This window comes from Lactuca serriola, chromosome 7 (genome assembly GCF_051521515.1).
Source record: "Lactuca serriola cultivar US96UC23 chromosome 7, Lser_US96UC23_V15, whole genome shotgun sequence".
Classification (NCBI taxonomy): Eukaryota; Viridiplantae; Streptophyta; class Magnoliopsida; order Asterales; family Asteraceae; genus Lactuca; species Lactuca serriola.
This window is the reverse complement of record NC_136414.1, coordinates 158,290,034-158,299,465: the sequence shown is the minus strand read 5'-3', so window position 1 is coordinate 158,299,465 and position 9,432 is coordinate 158,290,034.

Below are 9,432 nucleotides of genomic sequence, written 5' to 3'. Positions count from 1 at the left end.
ATTTTCTAACAGCTTTCATCAGAAACGTTGGACTCCATTCACGGACTGTTTTGGACCACTTAAACATTTTAGTTTTCAAAACTGTTTTAGGTGTAAGTAGTTCCAGTTCTTAGCTTTAAAATGACTACTTGCACATCTCCATATGATTTTTCTACAATTTATGGCGATTTTTACAAAACTGCCTATCATTTCAAACACCAATCCGGACCAGTCTGTGATTATGGACTTTTTCACCTAAGTTGCAGGTCATTAAAAATCATGATAAAAATTATGAGTAAACTAGACACATTTTGGGAACTCTCAGAATTTACGGATTTAGTTTTCGACTTCGTATGATTTTTCTATGGCTTTTCTAAAACAGTGCAGGAAGGTCTAATTTAGTTAACATCATATAATTTTCATAACACTTTGTATTATGTTGAGCAAAGTGTATAATAATAAATTCTAAGTATTGAATGTGTTTCTTTGAAAATTTTATCATCATAAACTGAAAATAAGTCATTCATGATAAGATTTATTCATTCATTTAGAACACGTATATAAACTATAATAAGCATAGTTTAATGGATTTCGTAATCCTAACGCTTTTTCATAAAAGAGTTCTTATATATTACAAACATTTTGGATAAAACTATAATAGGTATAGTTTATGATACATCACATAACACACACGTACAAAAAGGGTACATTCATACAAAAAGGTTTTACACTCCCGCACACGACTTGTAAACTTGTTAACCTAAATTGTGAGACAATCTCTTTCCGTACTTCCGAGTGCGGGATATAAAATCCTGTTAGTTATAATCAGAGTCTCCTGGAGGGAGAACGTGATAGTTGTGTATAGATCTATATTGGGTTTGACACCCCACACCTTGCTGCTAGCTACAGTTGGACCTGCAGGTCTACGGGTGACAAATGTCATTTCAGTTTTACGACGCCTGAGAAACATCGTGGCAGGTTCATTTAGTCTTAAGTATGATTATAGCGGCTCACATAAGGATATAACAATACATAAAGTTTACGGGATTTTTATAAAACTTAAAAGGGTTTTATGTCGATTTTAAAATCACTTCTTATCTCAATAAGTACATGTATTACTGTACACTTTCGGTTTTGGTATTTATGACTACACATCATTTGAAACCACATTTATAACTTTAAGTATAGACAATACTTGTTATTTTCTCGGTCCTGAGACTTAGGACTACATATACCTAAAGTATTAACAAACATAAGAATTTGCGGGAACTTCATTTAATTCAAGCGCGTTTATGTCAATTTAAACACATATCATTTTCCTTTAGTAAGAGAGGTTACTTATACATTTTGGTCGTCGGTTATAAGACTACATTACATAAATTTTATAAAGAAAATATCGGATTTTCTGAATACATATCGTATCGTTTTTACAAGGAAAACGGTTTACTTCTCCAATAAAATCTCTTATGAACTCACCAACCTTTGTGTTGACACTTTTCAAAACTACTTGTATTCTCAGGAATTCAGTGAAAACAGGAAACCAACAACGTTTTGAGGATGGGACGATAAATCGTCAAACAGTTCATTTTGTTTCATAATGTAATTGATTCGAATCATGTAAACATATACTTTGGTGTAACTTTTTCAATTATATTTATGATGGTTGTATTTACTTTGAGCACTATTATACTCGTTGTTGTGATACTCTACATGAAGTCCTCCACCCCTGGACGTTTCCGCCATCCTTGGTTTGGGGGTGTGACAGATTGGTATCAGAGCATTGTTTATAGTGAACTCAGTATATCGAACCACATAAGATATACAAACTATAAATGCATTGGGACTAGAGTCTCTGATTTTATGTTTTCAAAACAACTATACTTTTAGAAATAAGTAGTTTCTTATTAAAAGTATACATGCATGCATACATACTAGGGTCAACATCGTTCTAGAACAAAACAAAAGTAATGATTGTTGGATATCACAGGTAAGCTCGGGGATGTATGGTCAGTCTTGGGAGTGGCATAGCCTGATCAACTATGCTCGTCCGAGGAGTGATTAGCACATGCCCAAGAATGGTTGTGATATGGCAACAAGTCTAAAAACTTACCAACACTACCACAATGAAATACCATAGCGGTATTTGGTGTTATTATAATTACTTATCTAAGAACTAAATAGATCTTTATCAATAGGTCAATAATTGCTTAGTGGATACATTAAAATTATATGTATCCAGGACGTCATAGACTTAGAATCTGTGGATCTTTGCTTTACTTCCTGTTCTCGTTGGATTGGGGATTTAGAGTTAGGGTCGCTTATTCGAAGGTCTATCCTGTCCCAAATACATATGACTAGTATGCACTAAACAATGTATTGAAGTACCTGATAAAGATCATCTTATAATTATCTAATTAGTACATCTACTTAGTTATTTCTTATATCCCCATTTTCTCGCGAAGATATCATGGCTGGATTTCATCCCCACGACGACCCGTACTACCCTAACCACAACGATACAGAATGGCTCGGAGAGGAGCCAGAGAATGATCACCCAATCCCTGTGGATGGTCACCAAGCTGAAGGTCTTGCTGACGGTTGTGACTCTGAACCTGAAATGGTGAACCTATCCTCGATGACCCGCATTCCAAATCCCAATCCTCGACCGGCTTTTCAAGGCCCGATGCCTCCTTGGGTAGAGTGCTTGGAAATCTGGAGCGAAGAGCAAGACCAACCTATGTCGTTCGATGGAGATCGAAGCTCCTACAACATAAACGAAGGAACCCCAGCAGATAGAATTTTTCCAATCCTGGTCCGTAGAGTTGCCCGAGACGAGATTCAGGGCAGAACAACTCTCCATAGTATCGCAGAGGTTGATGCAAATGCAAGAACACATACAATCCGCACCAATCACCTTGAGCACTCGTGAAAAGTCTGAGGAAGACTATGAAACCCTGCCGCAAGCACTGACTGAAACACGAACCGATGTCATAAAACTCCGAGTACGCCAGAGGGTGTACGAAAGGCACATGTTTGATATGGAGCGGCAGCTAGCTGAACTGAGAGATCACAAGAAAAATGACCGTCGCCAGTAGTAGATGCCTTACTTCAATTCATGTTAAAAAGGAATCGTTTTTCCTATCTATGCCCTATGTGGCATTCCCTATGAAACTATCTTGTACTATAGGTACCTTTAGTGAGGCCTTTAGGCGGCCAAGACACTCCTGCTTCGATATGATGTAAGACCCTCTACCAGGTCAATTTTCCCTAATTTCTTACATCTTAAACATCAATGACGTATCAATCAGCCGAATTCTATGTCACCTTTTTGTTCGAACACTCCCATCATGCTTCCATAGGAGCCTGCCTAAAACCCACTCTATTCAAGTTGTAAGACTAGAGTAATTTAGCTCTGGAATCGTTCCTGATCTTCTCTCCAAGGTTGGATCATGTTATTCACCAACCAATGGAACCCGGTTTCAAACAACAAACATCAAAAGATCACTACCTGAACTTACTTCTACTCTGTATTAGGATTGCATCATAGGGATGCAGGTCAAATCTTCGAGAACATGCTCCAATTGGTCATAATAAGGACCTAGCATGGGTCAACTATAAGGCTCCACTTGGATGCAGAACTACTAAAAATTCATGGGTTACCATATAAAGACTCCCGTTATGAATTGTTTTCAGAACGCCCTTAACGACCAAATTACGTTACAAATCAATATAAGATAAAACTTAGTTAGAAACTCGCGACGTATAGCCATTCTAAAAACTCATTATCATCTCACCCTTAAACATTTTGTTGAGAAGTTCCTTCATCATAGGCTTATGAGTGCGATCATGCCAGAACTAATGCACTGGGTCCCATCAAAACTCCTCAGCTAAGCGTGTTTGGACACACATGATTCTAAGATGGGTAAAGCTTGACGCCCGTATGAAACCTACCCCTACCCACTACTGTAACTCCATTTCCAGAATGTTAGCGGAAACACTAGGAATAGTACAGTAACGTGCAAAAATTTATATGAGTAAATATAAATCGTTAGGATGCCCTTAAGATAATCCTTTCCACTAACGAAGATGTTTTTCCATCGTGAAACAGAGCTATGTCTTCACCAAGAGGCAACCAACCAACTAGCAAAGCGCCAACTCTGCAGATAGACGCTGCTACTTTTCAGGCTGCAGTCACGGCAGCCGTGGCAGCCATCATGGCACAGTTCAATGCTAACAACGCCAGCAGAAATGGAAGCGGTGCTGACAATACAGATAGTGGTAATATTCAGGAACACCAACGGGTGTCCGCCAGCGAAAATACCTCAGGACACAAACCTACGAACAAGAAGAGAAAGTTTTGGAACATGAAAGAGCGCCACCAATCTCAAAGATCCACTAAAAGACAACAACCTATGGCCACCCCCACCATCACAACAGCAGTCACGACACATGCCTCAACACTAGCCACGGGGTCTGCCACCCAAACGTCGGCCAGACCATATGAGGGATCACTCCCAGAGTGTGACAAGTGCGGATTCCATCACACAGGAGCTTGCCGAATTTTACAATGTGATAACTGCAACAGGAAAGGACACACTGCCCGTTTCTGTAGGACCCCGACTCAGCATCTCCCTTCAATCACCAGCACCAGGGCGGACCCAGTATGCTACTTATGCGGTGAAATGGGACACTTCAAGATAGAGTGTCCAACCGAGAAGAATGACGGAGGAGCCGGAGGAATGTAACAAACGAACCGGCAGGATCAGTAGGAAACCCTATTAGGACTTTTGTAATGTTTCCAACGACAAAAACGTTTAAGTACCATATGTTTGTAATGAAATTGTTATGCTTGCTAAAGTCATCATCTTTCTAAAAGTAGTTAAAATACTCTCTCGTTTAAATCAAACCAAATACATTCATATATGATCTTAGGATCACTACCTGTAAGATGTGATGACTTTGTACATACATCAGGGTTAATTATAATCAAAATACTGAAGTCTTGAAACAAATAATTTCATCCCGACTCCTAATCCGTGTCTAGTAGTAAGAACCGAGTGGGGCCACCCACTCGACGATTCCCCAACATCAGATCACATACGACGTTCGTATACCATTTGGTCATAGGGAGACCTGTCAGGAATCACGGTATCAAGTATCATTACTGATTATCGAAACACACCCACTGCCAGTGCTAGACACTGTGGTATAAATCATCTACAATAATGATAACATCAAACGAAAGGAATCATCCTGAAAGGAAACACAAGATACTCTATCACTCTAGTGATCTCTTCTTGCGAATACAGCTTAGCTAGTTTTATCAAAAAAAAAAAAAAAGATATTGCTGTCGTCATCCAATTTTCATTGATATAGCCCTCATCTTCCCGATTTAACGTCTACAAAAGGACCTTTCACCTAACCCCCCTCAAACATCAAAACATTCGTTTCTCATAAACATCCAGCACGGACCTCCGGGTCATCTCTCGTTGTGGAACTCCCAAAACACACATCAGAGGAGTGTTATACTTCCCGAAACCTTATCACAAGTGCTTACAGGAGACCTTTGGGAATGTCACGCATGTAGCAGACAAGGTCCAAGCACAGAAGCTTGGGAAAGATATGGTACGAGTTCTGCCATGAACTTCGGGCCAAGGTTGCCCAGGAGGGCGAGTAAATGTCCTACCATCTAAGAAGGCCTAATCGTGTAAACCAAACCCACATGCTTCCTACCGAGCTACAAGAACTCTTAGGTCAAACCTGTCGAACTACTCAACAATAAAATTGAAGAACCAAGCTTTTCACCCTGGAAAGCTCTGTTCTTATTCTTCAAATAGAAAGGCAAATTGCTCATAGTTCCATTAACTTCAGAGGCCCTGACAATATCTCCAGTAGAAACCTTTACTATCTGCCTCACATAAACGAATAGGCCGACCAACCACAAGGAACGAGGTACCCTTTAGGAATCGGACCTGAGATCTGAATATCACCAGTCGCGAGTATTGGAAAAAGGATGTCCGAGGACAACCCTCCAAATTCGATGCGGACGCTGCAAGTCCGTAGTGATACCCCTCGGATAGGACCAACCCGTTCGCAGTATTCATAGGATGTGTCATTCCTACTAGGATCAGTTCATCGTTATCGTTGTAAGTGACTTGCTTATCTACCCTCGTAGTAAGAAGGATTACTAAGTTATTTGTTATGATTTCCTCACTTATACATTCCCCAGTTATATATAACGAATACCTGGTAGATAATAGAATGTGAGAATTCTGACTTAGTTTATTTTCCTCGTTGGGATGTGAAACTGAAGTAGAATCACACATTTTACTATCCGCCCAGTATTGGTTATATCATAATGTGTATAAGCTAAGTTTTCGTGTATAATAACTCATCTCTTAGTCAGAATCAAAATAATGTAGAGCCGACCTTAGTCATTTACAAACTCCTTGCCTAAATTCAAATTTCGGGACGAAATTCCCTCTAACGGGGGGATGATGTGACAACCGTCAATTTTCAGTCAAGTCAAAGTCAACTAAAGTCAACAAGTCAAACCGGTCAACTCAATTTACCGTGAGTACTAGATTTTACGTTATGGAATTTCTAAACAACTCTTTATTCTAATAAGAGATCATAAATCGAAAAGTGCGTTCATCTAGATCTCCTTAACCTAAAACGGTGGTACATGGAGAGCCAAACCGATAAAACAATGTTACATACTCATCGGGAGTATGCAAGATCCTTAAACAAGGCTTAACGGGGTTTACGGACCTTGCAGTGCGTAGCCGGACACTCAAAAAGGTCACCAATGAAACCTCTCTCAATCGTTTTCACTCCATCTCTTCGTATCAGAAATCTATCCCAAATCTCTCTAAGTATGTGAAATCTCTCCCAAATCTCTCTTTGTATGAGAAATCTCTCCAAGAATGTCAAATCTCTCCCAAATCTCTCTAAGAATGTGAAATCTCTTCCAAATATCTCTTTGTATGTGAAATCTCCCCAAGTATGTCAAATCTCTCCCAAATCTCTCTAAGTATGTGAAATCTCTCCCAAATATCTCTTTGTATGTGAAATCTCTCCAAGAATGTCAAATCTCTCCCAAATCTCTCTAAGTATGTGAAATCTCTCCCAAATCTCTCTTTGTATGAGAAATCTCTCCAAGAATGTCAAATCTCTCCCAAATCTCTCTGAGTATGTGGAATCTCTCTCAAATCTCTCTCGAAATCTCTCCCCAACTTTCTATAATCACTCGGGGCATCCCGACCCTCGAATTAGGCGAAAATAGCCCAAAAACGGAAGTCTACGCGAAAAACGGACTTAAGGAACCGAAACCTCTCGTAGGAACCGAACCCTCCGAACCGAAGGTACTGTTCATGAACCGAACCGAGAGTACTGTTCATCCTAGCCGAACCTCGCATAAAAGGAAGAACCGAACCCGAAGGTACTGTTCATTACTGTTCACTACAGTCCGTTCGGTTCTGGCTTCTCTTCGGACCGAACCTTCTGACCTTCGCTTCTGACTTCTCTTCGGACCGAGCCTTCGGACGAACCCTCGCCTTCGCTCCTTCTTCTGGCTCGCGCCTTCGCTTCCGAACCATACACCCTCCTGACCGAACCTCGGCCTAGGACCGAGAGGTCTCGCTGGGAAGCTCATTTTTCTCCCGGTTTTCGCGTAGTTTTGCGTTTAAGGCCCGTTTTTAATTATTTTAACGCGGGGTTTTCACCCAAAATCATATTTTAACATAATAAACCCTAAATATTCACAATTTAATCATAAATTCATAAAAATCTCTATTTAAATAATAAAAGCAAGTGGGTAAAAGTACAAATAGGAGGAGTGTTGACTTTGCTTTACTTTATGACACAAGCAACCACTCCCACACCCACTCTATGACCAGCCATACCTCCCCACCTTACCTAGGTCACATCAATGTCCTTTCCACTCAATCATCACTCCTTCCCACGTTTTTGAGAGCTGGATATTCATCCTCTCTCCTCATTTTCTCTCATTTGCTCTCATTTCACAAGAAGATCAAACTCTTTTCTCTCTCACTTTCTCTCTCTAGAAATTCGAGATTCAAGGGCTGATCTTGAGTTTTTCCTCCACATTTGGTAAGCATAATCCATTTCCTTTATGATTATCTCAATTATTTCCACTCAAATCATGGATATCTTACACAAACTCCATTATATTTGTGTTAGAGCTTCGAATCTTCAAGGGATTCTTCAAGTGTTCTTGGGTTGAACACTTCTCTTCTTCAACACTTATCTACTGAAATCACACAAGGTGAGTTCATACCCCTACATTTTTATGTTTTCTTAAGTTTTTAGGGGGGGAATACAAGCTAAATCACCAAGAACATAACTAAAATTTTCTAACAGCTTTCATCAGAAAAGTTGGACTCCATTCACGGACTGTTTTGGACCACTTAAACATTTTAGTTTTCAAAACTGTTTTAGGTGTAAGTAGTTCCAGTTCTTAGCTTTAAAATGACTACTTGCACATCTCCATACGATTTTTCTACAATTTATGGCGATTTTTACAAAACTGCCTATCATTTCAAACACCAATCCGGACCAGTCTGTGATTATGGACTTTTTCACCTAAGTTGCAGGTCATTAAAAATCATGATAAAAATTATGAGTAAACTAGACACATTTTGGGAACTCTCAGAATTTACGGATTTAGTTTTCGACTTCGTATGATTTTTCTATGGCTTTTCTAAAACAGTGCAGGAAGGTCTAATTTAGTTAACATCATATAATTTTCATAACACTTTGTATTATGTTGAGCAAAGTGTATAATAATAAATTCTAAGTATTGAATGTGTTTCTTTGAAAATTTTATCATCATAAACTGAAAATAAGTCATTCATGATAAGATTTATTCATTCATTTAGAACACGTATATAAACTATAATAAGCATAGTTTAATGGATTTCGTAATCCTAACGCTTTTTCATAAAAGAGTTCTTATATATTACAAACATTTTGGATAAAACTATAATAGGTATAGTTTATGATACATCACATAACACACACGTACAAAAAGGGTACATTCATACAGAAAGGTTTTACACTCCCGCACACGACTTGTAAACTTGTTAACCTAAATTGTGAGACAATCTCTTTCCGTACTTCCGAGTGCGGGATATAAAATCCTGTTAGTTATAATCAGAGTCTCCTGGAGGGAGAACGTGATAGTTGTGTATAGATCTATATTGGGTTTGACACCCCACACCTTGCTGCTAGCTACAGTTGGACCTGCAGGTCTACGGGTGACAAATGTCATTTCAGTTTTACGACGCCTGAGAAACATCGTGGCAGGTTCATTTAGTCTTAAGTATGATTATAGCGGCTCACATAAGGATATAACAATACATAAAGTTTACGGGATTTTTATAAAACTTAAAAGGGTTTTATGTCGATTTTAAAATCACTTCTTATCTCAAT